The following is a 19,134-nucleotide window of genomic DNA, read 5'->3' on the forward strand; positions in this document are numbered from 1 at the left end:
TCACTTGGTTCAAAGGCTCCTATACATTCACTTAACATCTCCCAAAATCTCTCTCTCTCCTCTGCATTCCTCTCTTCTCCAGGTGCATACACGCTTATTATGACCCACTTCTCGCATCCAACCTTTACTTTAATCCACATAATTCTTGAATTTACACATTCATATTCTCTTTTCTCCTTCCATAACTGATCATTTAACATTACTGCTACCCCTTCCTTTGCTCTAACTCTCTCAGATACTCCAGATTTAATCCCATTTATTTCCCCCCACTGAAACTCTCCTACCCCCTTCAGCTTTGTTTCGCTTAGAGCCAGGACATCCAACTTCTTTTCATTCATAACATCAGCAATCATCTGTTTCTTGTCATCCGCACTACATCCACGCACATTTAAGCATCCCAGTTTTATAAAGTTTTTCTTCTTCTCTTTTTTAGTAAATGTATACAGGAGAAGGGGTTACTAGCCCATTGCTCCCAGCATTTTAGTCGCCTCATACGACACGCATGGCTTACGGAGGAAAGATTCTTTTCCACTTCCCCATGGACAATAGAAGAAATAAAAAAGAACAAGAGCTATTTAGAAAAAGGAGAAAAACCTAGATGTATGTATATATATATATATATGCATGTGCGTGTCTGTGAAGTGTGACCAAAGTGTAAGTAGGAGTAGCAAGATATCCCTGTTATCTAGCGTGTTTATGAGACAGAAAAAGAAAGAAATCAGCAATCCTACCATCATGCAAAACAGTTACAGGTTTTTGTTTCACAGTCATCTGGCAGGACGGTAGTACTTCCCTGGGTGGTTGCTGTCTACCAACCTACTACCAACAGCATACTCCACCAATATTCAAAAGTCTAAAACTGCTCACCGTTAAGAACATACATACTTATTCATGTGCCTACTACATACATCGAACACTACACTCAAACATAAATCCTCCACTTAAACTTCTCCTCACCAACCTTAACAGGACACATGACCACAACACAAGACACAGATCTCTTTTTGATGTACCCTGTGTCCATATCTCACTGTGTAAAAACTCTATGCACATAAAGGGCCCCAAAATTTGGAATTCATTACCAGTAAATACTAAAGTAACCAGGGCTGAACACCAGTTTAAGGCTCTTCTCAAAAACCACCTACTCACCCTAAACTAAATACGTACTCAATACTTAACCCTTTCAGGGTCCGTCCCGTAGATCTACGGCTTTACGTTCAGGGTCCAAACCATAGATCTACGCCAAAATTCTAGCGGCGTCAAATTTAGCACGAGAAGGCTGGTAGGCCTACATCTGAGAGAATGGGTCTGGGTGGTCAGTGTGCACACCACAGAAAAAATCTGGACACCTGCATGGCATTGTGGGAACACCAGCAAAGTAGCTTTGTTCATTGTGCCTGATGGCAAGGAAGCTCTCACTCCCCACTCACTCTCTGGGGGAATTCTGACTCTCCTCTTCACAACTTACAGTTCTAAGACTGATGGAAGTGGAGCTGAAGACGAATTCTATGGTTTTGAACCATATGGTACCATTGTGCCATATGGTACAATGGCACCATATGGTACAATGGTGCCATGTCATACAATGGTATATGGTACAATGGTATCGTATGGTAGAGTGGTACCATATGGTACAATGTACCATATAGTACATTGTACCATATGGTACATTATACCATATGGTACAGGGTACAGGGACCCTAATGGAAACAAGTCTGTCTGACATTTTTGGGTTATCCTAGGTTCTCCAAACATATGCTGCCAAGTATGATATTCTATGTAACTTTATTTGTGTATAACTAAATAAATTTACTTATGATGCCACATGCACTTGAGTATGTTTATTCAGGTGTACATAAATACAATTACATAAATTATCATACATAGCAGCATACATATAAAATCCTAGGATAACCCAAAAAAGCCAGGGTGACTTATTTCCATAGTTATCCCTGTATCTGTACCATATGGTGTCCTGTACTGTATGGTACTCTGTACCATATGGTACCCTGTGCCATATGGTACCCTGTACCATATGGTACCCTGCACCATACAGTACCCTGCATCATATGTTATCCTGTACTGCATGGTACCCTATACCATATAGTACAATGTACCATATGGTACCCTGTAACATATGATACCGTGTACCATATGGTCAATAGGTGTTGGTGGCATGAGACACCAGCCAAGACTGAGTGAGTGGCGATGCAAGCTAGCTACTGACTCCGCAGTTTCCGAGACAAAGTGCTTTGTCATCCACCTCAAGGAACACGTCAAGTTCCTGTACACTTGTAAATATATAATAGAACATTACTAATATACAATATTTTTGCATATTTTTGTTGTAAACAATTATTGTAAACAAAATAATGAAAATATTAGTGTGTTTATTGTGTTGAATACAACAGTACCGTATGGTACAATGAACCATATGGTATCATTGTACTGTATGGTACAATGTATCATATGGTACCATTGCATCATATGGTACCATATGGTACCATTACACCATATGGTACCATAAGGTACCATTGCACCATATGGTACCATTGTATCATATGGTACCATTGTACCAAATGGTGCCATTGTATCATATGGTACCATTGTATCATATGGTGTCATTGTACCATATGGTACAACTGCAATATGGTATCATTGTACTGTATGGTACAATGTACCATATGGTACCATTGCATCATATGGTACCATTACACCATATGGTACCATAAGGTACCATTGCACCATATGGTACCGTTGTATCATATGGTACCATTGTACCAAATGGTGCCATTGTACCATATGGTGTCATGTGCCATTGTGCCATATGGTATCATGTGCCATTGTACCATATTGTACCATTGCACCCTATAGCACCATTGTACCATACGGTACTATATGGTACCGTTGTATTCATCACAATAACCACACTAATATTTTCATCATTTTGTTTACAATAAACTTGTAAACAAGTTTTGTAAGCAATATAATGATAAACAAATTAGTGCAGTTATTGTGTTGAATACAATGAGTGTACACTTATACAATATACATTATACTGGTCTCACAGGCCACAAATGTTATTAGAAAAAGAAAAAATTAGAAAAGAAAAAAGTATAAAAAACGTAAAATAAAAAAATGGGATTTTGCGGAAGTCACTGATGTTGCCGCCACCCGGTCATTTTGGTCAACTTCCCGCCACTGTATCTCGGTAAGTACTGATCAGAAAATTTTTTTTTGTCTTATTACCTTCACAAAAATATACTCTTTAATTCTGTAAGAAAAAATAATTTTTTTTTTTTTTTTCAAAATTTCTTGGACACTGCAGCACCACTTCAGATTTTGGCCTTGGACCCTGAAGGGGTTAATATTTAACTTTACCAAAAAATTATCCAAATTTTAAAAATTCAAACCTAGTAGCCCAAAGTTTATACATTAATCCTACTTTGTAGTATGAATACCTACCTACACCTAACTGTAGCATTCTCATACTGTAAACTACTTTCAACAACTCAATGTTTTATTCCCATAATTTAATTTCAATATTCATTATTGAAACTATTGTAATTAGAGTAAAACTACTGTCTGCTATAAACAAAGAAGATATATAACTTAAACTATTATCAATTTCTTTAATATTAAGTAGTATGTAACCTATTAAATTAAGTCTGTCCATAATGCCTAAGCATGATAGTGGCACTCTTTGCACTGTACCCTATTACTGTAATTTCATAATCTCAATGTAACCTTGCAAAGAAATAAACTTTTTTATTTTGTTTTGTTTTGAGCTAGAAATAGAGTATCTGGGTAGTTGCCAGTGAGGTACTCATTTAGCTGGGTATTTGAGCTGGGAATTTAACTTGCTAGCTTTGATACTACAGTAGAGAAGAAGACATTAAATTTGTGGACCGTGCCTATAGGCTGTATGTGGTTCAGTTAATTTTATCTCTCTTTTTTCCAGAAGGTTTCCTAGAGCCCAAAATTTTGGAGAGGGTTGTAAATAAGTAAGTAAGTAAGTTTATTCAGGTATACACAAATACAGTTACATAGAATTATCATACATAGCAGCATATGTGTAGAGAACCTGGGATAACCCAAAAAAGTCAGACAGAGTGACTTATTTCCAATGGGGTCCTTTTACCTTATTATTATAATATAAAGGTTATAATATTTTCTTATTATTCTATAATGAATATAACATCTTATTATCATACTAAAAAGACTATCTACTACACGAGGGTCATTAAGACTATCTACAATACGAGGGTCATTACTAGGAATAAGGTAAAATTTACACGTATGTTAGCTAAAAAATGGAAAATCATTCCCCTCCCTTTCTGTAGCTACATTCATCAGGCACCTTTTGGCACTCTTCTTGAACTGGTTCATGCTATGGCTGGCTTTGACATGTGCGGGTAGTCTGTTCCATTCCTTTATTGTTGTACAATAAAAGTTGTTTGAAGCCTGGCCAATGACTGTGGGTACTACAAAGTTGTGCTCTCTCCCCCTAGTATTATGATTGCTTTGGTTCCCAACCTTGACAAAATTGACAGCAAGACATTCTGGACACTGTTTGTGATCAATTTTATAAACATGATTTAGCTTCAGTTGTTTTACTCTGTCTTCAACATTCAGCATATCCAACTGCTGTAATTCATTCTGGCCTACATGCTCTCTTGGTCCCAGCTCCAGGATGAATCTTACGATTTTATTCTGGGTGATTTGCAGTCTATCAGTTTTTTTGTCAAGGCAGAGTACCATGAAGAGCAAGCGTAATCCATATGGCATTGTATAAGGGCTAGACATAGGGTCCTGCGAGCCTCAGTAGGTAGACACTGTGCTTGTCTATACAGGAACTTCAGTCTGGCATTCGCTTTCTTTACTACACTGTTCCCTATCAATTCTCCTGACATGCGTGAGTCAAAGGGGATTCCCAGATATTTTACTGATGAAACCAAAGTGATGGGCTCCCCTTTAAACTGGACATTAAAATTATTTACCCTTCTCAGTTTATGTTTTGTGCCAAAGAGAATGGCTTCAGTTTTCCCAAGGTGTAATGATAGTTTGTTGTCTACTAACCATTTGCTGCAGGACTCCAGTTCCAGTGTTAAAACATTAGCTATATCTTGTGGGTCTTTACCTGACACTAACAGAGCACTGTCATCTGCATACAGTAGGAGTTTGCACTTGACACTGATAGGCATGTCATTGGCATAACATAAGAATAATAAGGGACCCAGAATACAGCCTTGGGGAACTCCACATGCTATCGGCAGGGGTTCTGATTCCGTTTCGTTGATTTTGACAATTTGTCTCCTGTTGCTAAGGTAGGACTTAAACCAGTCTACAGAACCTATACCGATAGCTTGAAGTTTCTTACATAATATATTGTGGTTGACAGTATCGAAGGCCTTTTGCAGGTCTAAGGTTACCATACCTATGAGGTTCCCCTTTGACATTTCAGTTCTCAGGTAATCCATCAGATTAATTAGGGAGGTGTCGGTTGAGTAAGATCTTCTAAAGCCCAATTGATAGCTATGGAGAATGTTGTTGTCATTAAGGTACTTAACTACTTGAGAGTACACCGTTCTCTCTAGAATTTTGGATATTATACTGAGTATACTAACAGGCCTATAGTTGCTTACATCAGACCTACTATTTTTCTTGAAGATAGGAGTAACTCTGGCATCCTTGAACCCCTCCAGTACGGTATTAGTGGTGATTGATAGATTTATTATGTGAGCAATAGGGATTGACAGTTCAGAAGCACCATCTTTTAGGAACTTAGACGGGATGTTATCCGGGCCAGTGCTCTTAGTTGGGTTTAACCTGCTTAGTTCTTTTTGAATAAAGGCATGAGATACACTTACTAGTTGACAACTGTTTGGGGTTACCCCTTTATTGGTATAGTATGTTTGAAACTTATCAGAGTCTGTGTTAAAGGTATTTGATGCAGCTGGTAGTTTACTTACTAGTGTTGATGCAACAGATGTGTAGCAGGAATTAAAGCAATTTGCCACCTTAGATGTTTCGTGGCATACCTCGTTTGCCAGGTACTTTTCATATCATCTTTTATTTCAATAAATCTATTTTCATAATACATTTGCTCTGATCTTCATATTAGTTTTGTGAGTATTGATGTGTATTATTTAGTTATAAACATGATTTAGCTTCAGTTGTTTTACTCTGTCTTCATCATTCAGCATATCCAACTGCTGTAATTCATTCTGGCCTACATGCTCTCTTGGTCCCAGCCCCAGGATGAATCTTACGATTTTGTTCTGGGTGATTTGCAGTCTATCAGTTTTTTTGTCAAGGCAGAGTACCATGAAGAGCAAGCGTAATCCATATGGCATTGTATAAGGGCTAGACATAGGGTCCTGTGAGCCTCAGTAGGTAGACACTGTGCTTGTCTATACAGGAACTTCAGTCTGGCATTCGCTTTCTTTACTACACTGTTCCCTATCAATTCTCCTGACATGCATGAGTCAAAGGGGATTCCCAGATATTTTACTGATGAAACCAAAGTGATGGGCTCCCCTTTAAACTGGACATTAAAATTATTTACCCTTCTCAGTTTATGTTTTGTGCCAAAGAGAATGGCTTCAGTTTTCCCAAGGTGTAATGATAGTTTGTTGTCTACTAACCATTTGCTGCAGGACTCCAGTTCCAGTGTTAAAACATTAGCTATATCTTGTGGGTCTTTACCTGACACTAACAGAGCACTGTCATCTGCATACAGTAGGAGTTTGCACTTGACACTGATAGGCATGTCATTGGCATAACATAAGAATAATAAGGGACCCAGAATACAGCCTTGGGGAACTCCACATGCTATCGGCAGGGGTTCTGATTCCGTTTTGTTGATTTTGACAATTTGTCTCCTGTTGCTAAGGTAGGACTTAAACCAGTCTACAGAACCTATACCGATAGCTTGAAGTTTCTTACATAATATATTGTGGTTGACAGTATCGAAGGCCTTTTGCAGGTCTAAGGTTACCATACCTATGAGGTTCCTCTTTGACATTTCAGTTCTCAGGTAATCCATCAGATTAATTAGGGAGGTGTCGGTTGAGTAAGATCTTCTAAAGCCCAATTGATAGCTATGGAGAATGTTGTTGTCAATAAGGTACTTAACTACATGAGAGTACACCGCCCTCTCTAGAATTTTGGATATTATACTGAGTATGCTAACAGGCCTATAGTTGCTGACATCAGACCTACTATTTTTCTTGAAGATAGGAGTAACTCTGGCATCCTTGAACCCCTCCAGTACGGTATTAGTGGTGATTAATAGATTTATTATGTGAGCAATAGGGATTGACAGTTCAGAAGCACCATCTTTTAGGAACTTAGACGAGATGTTATCCGGGCCAGTGCTCTTAGTTGGGTTTAACCTGCTTAGTTCTTTTTGAATAAAGTCATGAGATACACTTACTAGTTGACAACTGTTTGGGGTTACCCCTTTATTGGTATAGTATGTTTGAAACTTATCAGAGTCTGTGCTAGAGGTATTTGATGCAGCTGGTAGTTTACTTACTAGTGTTGATGCAACAGATGTGTAGCAGGAATTAAAGCAATTTGCCACCTTAGATGTTTCGTGGCATACCTCGTTTGCCAGGTACTTTTCATATCATCTTTTATTTCAATAAATCTATTTTCATAATACATTTGCTCTGATTTTCATATTAGTTTTGTGAGTATTGATGTGTATTATTTAGTTATAAACATGATTTAGCTTCAGTTGTTTTACTCTGTCTTCATCATTCATCATATCCAACTGCTGTAATTCATTCTGGCCTACATGCTCTCTTGGTCCCAGCCCCAGGATGAATCTTACGATTTTGTTCTGGGTGATTTGCAGTCTATCAGTTTTTTTGTCAAGGCAGAGTACCATGAAGAGCAAGCGTAATCCATATGGCATTGTATAAGTGCTAGACATAGGGTCCTGTGAGCCTCAGTAGGTAGACACTGTGCTTGTCTATACAGGAACTTCAGTCTGGCATTCGCTTTCTTTACTACACTGTTCCCTATCAATTCTCCTGACATGCATGAGTCAAAGGGGATTCCCAGATATTTTACTGATGAAACCAAAGTGATGGGCTCCCCTTTAAACTGGACATTAAAATTATTTACCCTTCTCAGTTTATGTTTTGTGCCAAAGAGAATGGCTTCAGTTTTCCCAAGGTGTAATGATAGTTTGTTGTCTACTAACCATTTGCTGCAGGACTCCAGTTCCAGTGTTAAAACATTAGCTATATCTTGTGGGTCTTTACCTGACACTAACAGAGCACTGTCATCTGCATACAGTAGGAGTTTGCACTTGACACTGATAGGCATGTCATTGGCATAACATAAGAATAATAAGGGACCCAGAATACAGCCTTGGGGAACTCCACATGCTATCGGCAGGGGTTCTGATTCCGTTTTGTTGATTTTGACAATTTGTCTCCTGTTGCTAAGGTAGGACTTAAACCAGTCTACAGAACCTATACCGATAGCTTGAAGTTTCTTACATAATATATTGTGGTTGACAGTATCGAAGGCCTTTTGCAGGTCTAAGGTTACCATACCTATGAGGTTCCTCTTTGACATTTCAGTTCTCAGGTAATCCATCAGATTAATTAGGGAGGTGTCGGTTGAGTAAGATCTTCTAAAGCCCAATTGATAGCTATGGAGAATGTTGTTGTCAATAAGGTACTTAACTACATGAGAGTACACCGCCCTCTCTAGAATTTTGGATATTATACTGAGTATGCTAACAGGCCTATAGTTGCTGACATCAGACCTACTATTTTTCTTGAAGATAGGAGTAACTCTGGCATCCTTGAACCCCTCCAGTACGGTATTAGTGGTGATTAATAGATTTATTATGTGAGCAATAGGGATTGACAGTTCAGAAGCACCATCTTTTAGGAACTTAGACGAGATGTTATCCGGGCCAGTGCTCTTAGTTGGGTTTAACCTGCTTAGTTCTTTTTGAATAAAGTCATGAGATACACTTACTAGTTGACAACTGTTTGGGGTTACCCCTTTATTGGTATAGTATGTTTGAAACTTATCAGAGTCTGTGCTAGAGGTATTTGATGCAGCTGGTAGTTTACTTACTAGTGTTGATGCAACAGATGTGTAGCAGGAATTAAAGCAATTTGCCACCTTAGATGTTTCGTGGCATACCTCGTTTGCCAGGTACTTTTCATATCATCTTTTATTTCAATAAATCTATTTTCATAATACATTTGCTCTGATTTTCATATTAGTTTTGTGAGTATTGATGTGTATCGTTTAGTTAATTCTTTAGTAATTAAGCCTAATCTGAACTGTTTTTCAAGTTGGTGTTCTTTATTAATAGATTTGAGGATACTTTTTGTTAGCCATGGGCTGTTTAGTCTCTTTTCTGTGATCTGCTTCGTTTTGATTGGACAATGCTTGTTATAGAGGTTTAGGGTTTTATGTAAAAAAAATTTGACATCTTTGTCAATATTATTGCTGTCAGCTAGCTCTCTCTGCCAATCAATATCATCTAGTGCTAGTATTAGCACTAGGTGAAGCACTAGGAGACGACTACATCAAATACAGGTGCACATCCCTCTATCCGAAACCCTTGGCGCCTGTATTGTTTTGAATTTCAGACTTTTTCGAATTTCAGAATGATTCTCAATGTCGCCACGTGGCAGCGTGATCCAGCTCAGAGATGACTTACGCTCTACAATGCATGAAAAACTTCGGTTTTCGGAGCTTATCGAATTTCAGAATTTCGGATAAAGGGATGTGGACCTGTATACAGTAGGGCACCACTTATATGGCAGGTTAGGTTCCAGGCTACTGCCGGAAAGTGGACATCGCCAGAAAACAAAAAGCCATATAACAAGTTTACACTAACATATATTAAGTGAGCAATAGAACTAGGCATTAAAAAACAAAAAAAAAAGTAAAATACAGTGGTCCCTCGTTTTTCATAATTAATCCGTTCCTGGAGCCGTTACTATAAACGAAATTTACGATTTACGAATCAGTTTTCCCCATAAGAAATAATGTAAATACAATTAATCCGTTCCTGACACCTAGAAGTATTAAAACAAAAAAAATTTTAACATGAAATATACATGTAGTACATAAACAATACAATGGGAAATGATGAATGAAACATTAACAACATAACACTTACCTTTATTGGAGATTCTTCTTAGTGTATGGGAGACTGGAGGAGGAGAGAGAGTGGATTGTTTATAGTTTGGAAGGGGAATCCCCTTCCATCAACACCTCAGGTACCATTTGCTTTTCTGGGGTTGCTTCTCTTCTCTGTTTCTTAATGCCACTAGAACCACCTTGAGAGTCACTGGAGTCCTGTCTCACAAAAAAAAACTGTGGAGAGAGCCCTGTTTCTGGCATCTCTTTAACACGTCCCTAAAATGTCCCAAGACTTTGTCACTGTACATGTTGCCAACCTGGCTTGCAACAACCTTGTTAGGGTGATGTTTCTCCATAAAGCTTTCCATCTTACCCCACAAAGTAAAAATCTCTTTAATTTCTGAAGAAGGCACCTTCTTCCATCTCTCTTCCTCCTGTGCAGCAAGATTCTGAGCTGCGATGTGTTGCTCTTCCTGCTGAAGCTCTTGCAGCTCCTCAGTGGTGAGCTCTTCATTGTGGTCTTCCACCAATTCTTCCACATCCTCCAAACTCACATCCAACCCCATGGAACTCCCCAGTGCCACAATTGATTTTACAACAGACATAGGCTCATTAGGGTCAGTCCCAAATCCTTCAAAATCCCTCTTGTCAACACAATCTGGCCACAATTTTCTCCAGGTAGAGTTCAAAGTCCTGGTAGTCACTCCCTTCCAAGCCATACCTATAAGGGTTATGCAGTGGAGGATGCTGAAGTGTTCTCTCCAAAATTCCCTTAGGGTTAAGTGAGTGTCTGTGGTCACAGTCAAGCACCTGTGAAACATTGCTTTTGTGTAGAGTTTTTTAAAGTTTGCAATAACCTGCTGGTCCATGGGTTGGAGGAGAGGAGTGGTATTCAGGGGCAAGAACTTTACTGTGATGAACCCAAACTCCTCGAAAATTAGGTCATCCAAGTTTGGAAGATGAGCAGGTGCATTGTCCATTACTAGCAGGCACTTGAGATCCAATTTCTTTTCCAGGAGATACTCCTTCACACTAGGGCCAAACACTTCATTGAACCACTCGACGAAAATTTCCCTCGTGACCCATGCCTTACTATTAGATTTCCAAAACACACGCAATTTACTCTTCATAACATTGTTTTTCCTGAACACTCTGGGATTTTCAGAATGGTACACTAGTAATGGCTTCATTTTGAAATCCCCACTAGCATTAGCACAGAACATTAGCATCAGCCTGTCTTTCATAGGCTTGTGTCCTGGCATTGCCTTTTCCTCTTGTGTAATGAAGGTCCTCTTTGGCATTTTCTTCCAAAAGAGGCCTGTTTCGTCACAATTGAACACTTGTTCAGGTTTCAGTCCTTCAGCCTCTATGTACTCCTGGAATTCATGCACATATATTTAGCCGCCTTGTGGTCCAAACTGGCAGCCTCACCATGCCTTACCACACTGTGTATGCCAGTACGGTTCTTAAATCTCTCAAACCAGCCTTTGCTGGCCTTAAATTCACTCACTTCACCACTATTTGCAGGCAATTTCTTTACCAAATCTTCATGCAACTGCCTAGCCTTTTCACAAATAATCGATGTCATAAGAGTATCTCCTGCTAATTGTTTCTCATTTATCCACACCAATAATAACTTCTCAACCTCTTCCAGTACTGGTGATCTCATTTTTGTCAGCATAGTTACTCCCTTTGCAACAAGAGCATCCTTTATTTCCTTTTTCTTGGCCACTATGGAACATAAGGTTGTGTAGGGTTTCTTATACATCCTGGACAGTTCGGCCACACTTGTACCACTTTCATATTGTTCAATGATGGTTTTCTTAAATTCAATCGTATTTCTCACCTTCTTTACCACAGGCTTGGCACTAGGAGCTTTCTTTGGAGCCATGGTAGCTTATTTAGTACAGTGGACCCCCGCATAACGATCACCTCCGAATGCGACCAATTATGTAAGTGTATTTATATAAGTGTGTTTGCACGTGTATGTTTGGGGGTCTGAAATGGACTAATCTACTTCACAATATTCCTTATGGGAACAAATTCGGTCAGTACTGGCACCTGAACATACTTCTGGAGTGAAAAAATATCGTTAACTGGGGGTCCACTGTACAGTGGACCCCCGCATACCGTCGGCACCTACATTACTCAGGAGGAAAAGGCACTCCCAGGACATAAGCCTATAAAAGACAGGCTTACTCTGTTAATGTTTGCCAATGCTAGTGGTGATTGCAAAGTGAAGCCTTTATTGGTGTATCACTCTGAAACTCCCAGAGCGTTCAGGCAAAAGAATATCCTCAAGGCTAATTTGTGTGTGCTGTGGAGGGCAAACAGTAAGGCATGGGTCACTAGGGACTTTTTCTATGACTGGTTACACCATGCATTTGCCCCCACTGTGAAAAATTACCTAATTGAAAATAAATTAGACCTTAAGTGCCTCCTGGTGTTAGACAATGCCCCTGGTCATCCTACAGACTTGGCAGAGCAACTTTGTGGGGACATGAGCTTCATTAAGGTCAAGTTTTTGCCTCCTAATACCACTCCTCTCCTGTGGCCCATGGACCAGCAGGTCATTGCAAACTTCAAAAAACTGTACCCAAAAGCTCTGTTTGAAAAGTGCTTTGTAGTGACCTCAGAAACTCAATTGACTCTAAGAGAGTTTTGGAGAGATCACTTTAATATCCTCAATTGTGTAAACCTTATAGGTAAGGCTTGGGAGGGAGTGACTAACAGGACCTTGAACTCTACTTGGAAGAAACTGTGGCCAGAATGTGCAGACAAAAGGGATTTTGAAGGATTTGAGGCTAACTCTGAGAAGCGTATGCCAGATGAGGAATCAATTGTGGCATTGGGGAAGTCCTTGGGGTTGGAGGTTAGTGGGGAGGATGTGGAAGAGTTGGTGGAGGAGGACAATGAAGAACTAACCACTGACAAGCTGCTAGATCATCTTCAACAGCAAGAGGCCACACCTGAGGAAACTGCTTCGTAGGAGGGGAGAGAGAAATTGAAGAAGTTGCCTACTTCAAAGATTAAGGAAATCTGTGCACAGTGGCTTGAAGTGCAAACCTTTATGGATGAAAATCACCCTCAGACAGCTGTTGCAAGCCGTGTTGGCAACCTGTACACTGACAATGTTGCGAACCACTTTAGGAAAGTCATAAAGGAACGAGAGGTACAGACCTCTATGTACAGATATGTTGTGCGACAGAAGTCCAGTGACGCTGAAGCTGGTCTTAGTGGCATTAAAAGGAGAAGGGAAGTAACCCCGGAAAAGAACTTGACACCTCAAGTCCTAATGGAAGAGGATACCCCTTCTAAACACTAAGACCATCAACACTCTCCCCTCCTCCCATCCCATCAATCATCACCAGATCTTCAATAAAGGTAAGTGTCATGTAACTGTGCATGTCTTCTTAAGTTTGTGTGTATTAAAATTAATATTTCATTTGGTAAAAATTTTTTTTTTTCATACTTTTGGGTGTCTTGCACGGATTAATTTGATCTCCATTATTTCTTATGGAGAAAATTAATTCGCCTAATGATAATTTCGCCTAAAATTGAGCTCTCAGGAACGGATTAATAGCGTTATGCGAGGGTCCACTGTATTTCTAATTTATCTCTTCAAACAAGTATAGTGTCTGATATGTGGAAGATGGCTAATATAATTCCTATTTTTTAAATCAGGGGATAAGTCATTGCCATCAAATTACCGCCCAATAAGCCTGACCTCAATTGTAGGCAAATTGCAAGAGTCAATTATAGCTGAGTTTATAAGAAGCCATCTGGATAAGCATAATCTGATTAATGATACTCAGCATGGATTCACAAGAGGCCATTCTTGTCTAACTAATTTATTAACTTTCCTCAGTAAAGCTTTTGAGGCTGTTGATCACGATAAAGAATTTGATATTATTTACTTAGATTTTAGTAAGGCTTTTGATTGAGTTGCACACCAAAGACTGTTAAAGAAAGTGGCAGCTCATGGCATTCAAGGAAAAGTGCTCTCATGGATCGAGTCATGGCTCACAGACAGGAAGCAGATAGTGTCCATAAATGGGGTTAAATCCGAGTGGGGATATGTAACAAGTGGCGTACCACAGGGATCAGTCTTAGGCTCATTGTTGTTTATAATATACATGTATATCAATGACCTTGACGAGGGTATTACTAGTGATATGAGCAAATTCGCCAATGACACAAAGATAGGTAGGGTAATTGACTCAAACGTAGATGTTAGGGAACTGCAGGAGGATTTAGACAATCTCTATTCTTGGTCAGAAAAGTTGCAGATGCAGTTCAATGTAGATAAATGCAAGGTTCTGAAGCTCGGAAGTGTCCATAACCCTAGCACTTATAAGTTAAATAATGTAGAACTTAGCCATACAGATTGCGAAAATGACTTGGGGGTTATGGTGAGCAGCAACCTTAAACCAAGACAGCAGTGCCTAAGCGTACGTAATAAGGCAAATAGATTATTGGGATTTATATCAAGAAGTGTAAGCAACAGAAGTCTAGAGATTATACTGCAGCTTTATACATCATTAGTAAGGCCTCACCTAGATTATGCAGCTCATTTCTGGTCTCCATATTACAGAATGGACATAAATTCGTTAGAAAACATTCAGCGTAGAATGACTAAATTAATACATAGCATTAGAAATCTTCCTTATGAAGAAAGATTGAAGACTCTTAAATTACATTCACTTGTTAGACGAAGAATGAGGGGAGACACGATAGAAGTGTATAAGTGGAAGATAGGTATTAATAAAGGGGATATTAATAAGGTCTTGAGGATATCCCTCCAAGAGAGAACCCGCAGTAATGGATTTAAATTACATAAGTTTAGATTTAGAAAGGACACAGGAAAGTATTGGTTTGGAAATAGGGTAGTTGATGAGTGGAACAGTCTACCTAGTTGGGTTATTGAAGCTAGGACTTTGGGTAGTTTCAAATTTAGGTTGGATAAATATATGAGTGAGAGGGGTTGGATTTGAGTGGGACTTGCAAATGAGTGGATAGAGTTATCAGAGCATATTTCTTGGGTAGCATTGAAAATTAGGTTGGGCAAATGTTTTGTTAGTGGGATGGATTGTGAAGGACCTGCCGAGTATGGGCCAACAGGCCTGCTGCAGTGATCCTCCTATCTTATGTTTCTTATAGGTGAGATAGGGCCAGGAGGGCTGACTGTAGAACATAGTACAGTATCTTCGATAGTATGCCTACGATCTTGGAAATTTTCTTGGAAATTTGTTGTATATGTGTTTGAAATTTGAGTCTGTTATCAAGGTGGATTCCTAAGAATTTTCCCTCTGTGAGTTTTGTGATAGGTGATCCGTTTATCATTATGCTAAGAGGGACGTCTGTAGCTCTGTTACCAAACTGAATGAAGTAGGTTTTGTCAATGTTTAGAGTAAGTTTGTTAGTACTCATCCAGGTAGATATTGCCTGTAATTCGGTATTCACAGTATTGGCTAGCATGACTGGGCTCGCGTGAAAGAAGACGTATGTAGTGTCATCTGCAAATAGTGTGGGTTTGAGTAGTTGCGATGCATTTGGTAGGTCATTTATGTAAACGAGAAAGAGAAGAGGGCCAAGGACACTTCCCTGTGGGACACCAACTGTAATTGGTTGTGTGCAAGAGTTTGCTCCATTTGTGTGCACATATTGGCTGCTGTTGCTGAGGTATGACATTGGAGAGGGGAGAGAGTGCCCTCTTGTACCATAGTGCAACAATTTTATGTGGAGCAAGTCATGGTCAACTGTATCAAAAGCTTTATGTAAATCAATGAAGATCCCCAGTGGGACTTCTTTTTTCTCTAGTGCAGTGTATATTTGTTCTAGCATTTGTATAATAGCATCATTTGTATTTTTATTAGGCCTGAACCTAAACTGACAGGGGTTGAGTATGTTGTGGGAGATGAGGTAGGAATAGATTCGCTTATGAATTAATTTTTCTTAGATTTTAGAGAGAGGGTGTAAGTTGGATGTTTGCCTACAGTTATTCAAGTCTGTTTGGTCTCCTCCTTTATGGATTGAGGTGACCCTCGCTATTTTGAGAACTGTAGGGAAGGTATAGGATTCGATGGATTTGTTGAAGAGTGTTGCAATGATTGGTGACAGCACTTGCGACGCTTTTTTGTATATAAAGGGTGGTAAGGTACTTAAATCTCCTGTCATGTTTTTTAGTGTGTCGATAATAAGGGAGACTTCTGTTGGGTTAATCGGAGCTAGGAACTGTGCGTTCAGGTAGTTGCCAGTGAGGTAGTCATTGGGTGGGGCATTAGAGCTTGGGATTTTATTGGCAAGGTTTTTTCCTATGGTGGAGAAGAAATCATTGAGTCTGTTTGCTGTTTCAGTTGGTGGGAGTTGGGGTTCATCTGGTTTTGTTAGTTCAATTGCGCTATTTTGTGATATCTTTTTTGTTCCTAGAATTTCTGAGAGAGTTTTCCAGATCTTTTTTCTATCACCTTTTAAGTTGGATAATCTGTTCTCATAATACAATTTTTTAGCCCTTCTTATCAAGCTGGTTAGGATTGACAAGTAACGTTTTGTTTGGTCTCTGGTTACGGGACCCATTCTGTTCAGTTTTTCATATTGGTGCATTGTATTAATGGATTTGAGGATGCTAGGTGTTAGCCAGGGACTGTTCAGTCTCTTAGCTGTCATCTGTTTAGTTTTTTTTAGGGCAGTGCTTGTTATAGAGGTATTGGGTCTTTTTTAGAAAATTATTAATACAGTGGACCCCCGCATACCGTTGGCATCACATAACGCTAAATCCGCATACCGATACATTTTATCGCTAAGATTTTGCCTCGCATACCGCTAAAAAACCCACTCAACACTATTCGTCCGAGACGCGTCTAATGTGCGGCCTGAGCCAGCCTCACATGTTCCGCCGGTGGCATTGTTTACAAGCTAGCCTCCGCGGTAACATGCAAGCATACAATTGGAACATTTCGTATTATTACAGCGTTTTTGCTGATTTTATCTGCAAAATAAGTGACCATGGACCCCAAGAAAGCTTCTAGTGCCAACCCTGTGGTAAAAAGGGTGAGAAATATTATCGAAATACTGTGGTACCATGGTCAACTGCTGCTGCTGCTGTAGCACTGTCAGCTGCTGCTGCTGTAGCACCGTCAGCTGCTGCTGTACCACCGTCAGCTGCTGCTGCTGCTGTAGTACAGTCTGCTGCTGCTGTAGCACCATCTGCTTCTGCTGTAGCACTGTCAGCTGCTGCTGTAGCACTGTCAGCTGCTGCTGTAGCACTGTCTGCTGCTGCTGCTGCTGTAGCACTGTCAGCTGCTGCTGCTACTGCTGCACTGTCAGCTGCTGCTGCTGCTGTAGCACTGTCAGCTGCTGCTGCTGCTGTACCACCATCAGCTGCTGCTGCTGCTGTACCACCATCAGCTGCTGCTGCTGCTGCTGTAGTACAATCTGCTGCTGCTGTAGCACCATCTGCTGCTGCTGTAGCACTGTCAGCTGTTGCTGTAGCACTGTCAGCTGCTGCTGCTGCTGCACTGTCAGCTGCTGCTGCTGCTGTAGCACTGTCAGCTGCTGCTGCTGCTGCTGTAGCACCATCAGCTGCTGCTGCTGCTGTACCACCGTCAGCTGCTGCTGCTGCTGTAGTACAATCTGCTGCTGCTGTAGCATCGTCTGCTGCTGCTGTAGCACTGTCAGCTGCTGCTGTAGCACTGTCAGCTGCTGCTGCTGCTGCTGCTGCTGTAGCACCGTTGTTGGTGTGGCTTATTGAGAATACCAAGAAACAATTAACCCCAGAGGGTTAGCCACCCTAGGATAACCCAAAAAAGTCAGTGTCATCAAAGACTGTCTAACTTATTTCCATTGGGGTCCTTAATCTTGTCTCCCAGGATGCAACCCACACCAGTCGACTAACACCCAGGTGAACAGGGAAAAACGCCTGGAACTAGTGCTCATATCGGTGAATTTAAAGCCAGCAAAGGTTGGTTTGAGAGATTTAAGAATCGTAGTGGCATACACAGTGTGATAAGGCCTGTTCTGGAAGAAAATGCCAAACAGGACCTACATTACTCAGGAGGAAAAGGCACTCCCAGGACAGTGTCTCATCAGTCATTGCTGCATCTTCATTAAAGGTAAGTGTCATTTATTCTTCATTTAGTAGAGTAGTACATGCACAATATATATTGTGCATGTACTACTCTACTATTGTGCATGTATCCTTCTCTTTGTGTGTAGGAAAATGTATATTTCATCTGGTAAAATTTTTTTTTTTTCATACTTTTGGGTGTCTTGCATGGATTAATTTGATTTCCATTACATTTCTCATGGGGAAAATTCATTCGCATAACGATAATTTCGCATAACAATGAGCTCTCAGGAACGGATTAATATCGTTATGCGGGGGTCCACTGTACAGTGGACCCCCAGTTCGCGAAGCCATCGGTATCCGATAAATCCGGTATCCGAAGCATTATATCGCAAAAAATTTGCCTCGGTTTCCGTTACAAAACCCGGTATGCGATACGATTCGTACGAGACATATCCAGTGTTTACAAGCCAGCCAGTGTACATATCCAGTGTTTACAAGCCAGCCAGTTTGCGCGCCCGGTGGGGTGGCCCGGTGGCCTGGTGGCTAAAGCTCCCGCTTCACACACGAGGGCCCGGGTTCGATTCCCGGCGGGTGAAAACGTTTCGACACGTTTCCTTACACCTGTTGTCCTGTTCACCTAGCAGCAAATAGGTACCTGGGTGTTAGTCGACTGGTGTGGGTCGCATCCTGGGGGACAAGATTAAGGACCCCAATGGAAATAAGTTAGACAGTCCTCGATGACGCACTGACTTTCTTGGGTTATCCTGGGTGGCTAACCCTCCGGGGTTAAAAATCCGAACGAAATCTTATCTTATCTTATCTTATCTAAGGATACATTTGGTACATTCTATATTATCCATATTATCACTGTTTTTGGTGCTTGTTTCTGCAAAATAAGCCACCATGGGCCCCAAGAAAGCTTCTAGTGCCAACCC

The 19,134-nt window shown here is 40.3% G+C and overlaps 2 protein-coding genes across 4 annotated transcripts in view; one reads left to right on the top strand and one right to left on the bottom strand.

Moving 5' to 3' along the window:
• The window catches only part of LOC128695724 (peroxisomal membrane protein 11C-like), a 342,218-nt gene that overhangs the window by 215,004 nt on the left and 108,080 nt on the right, over window positions 1-19,134 (top strand). The gene's annotated exons all lie outside the window — the stretch shown is intronic.
• LOC138853882 (DNA repair protein XRCC2-like) overlaps window positions 1-19,134 on the bottom strand; it is a 69,274-nt gene that overhangs the window by 17,777 nt on the left and 32,363 nt on the right. The window lies entirely within an intron of this gene.

Source organism: Cherax quadricarinatus, chromosome 42, assembly GCF_038502225.1.
Source record: "Cherax quadricarinatus isolate ZL_2023a chromosome 42, ASM3850222v1, whole genome shotgun sequence".
NCBI classification, from domain to species: Eukaryota; Metazoa; Arthropoda; class Malacostraca; order Decapoda; family Parastacidae; genus Cherax; species Cherax quadricarinatus.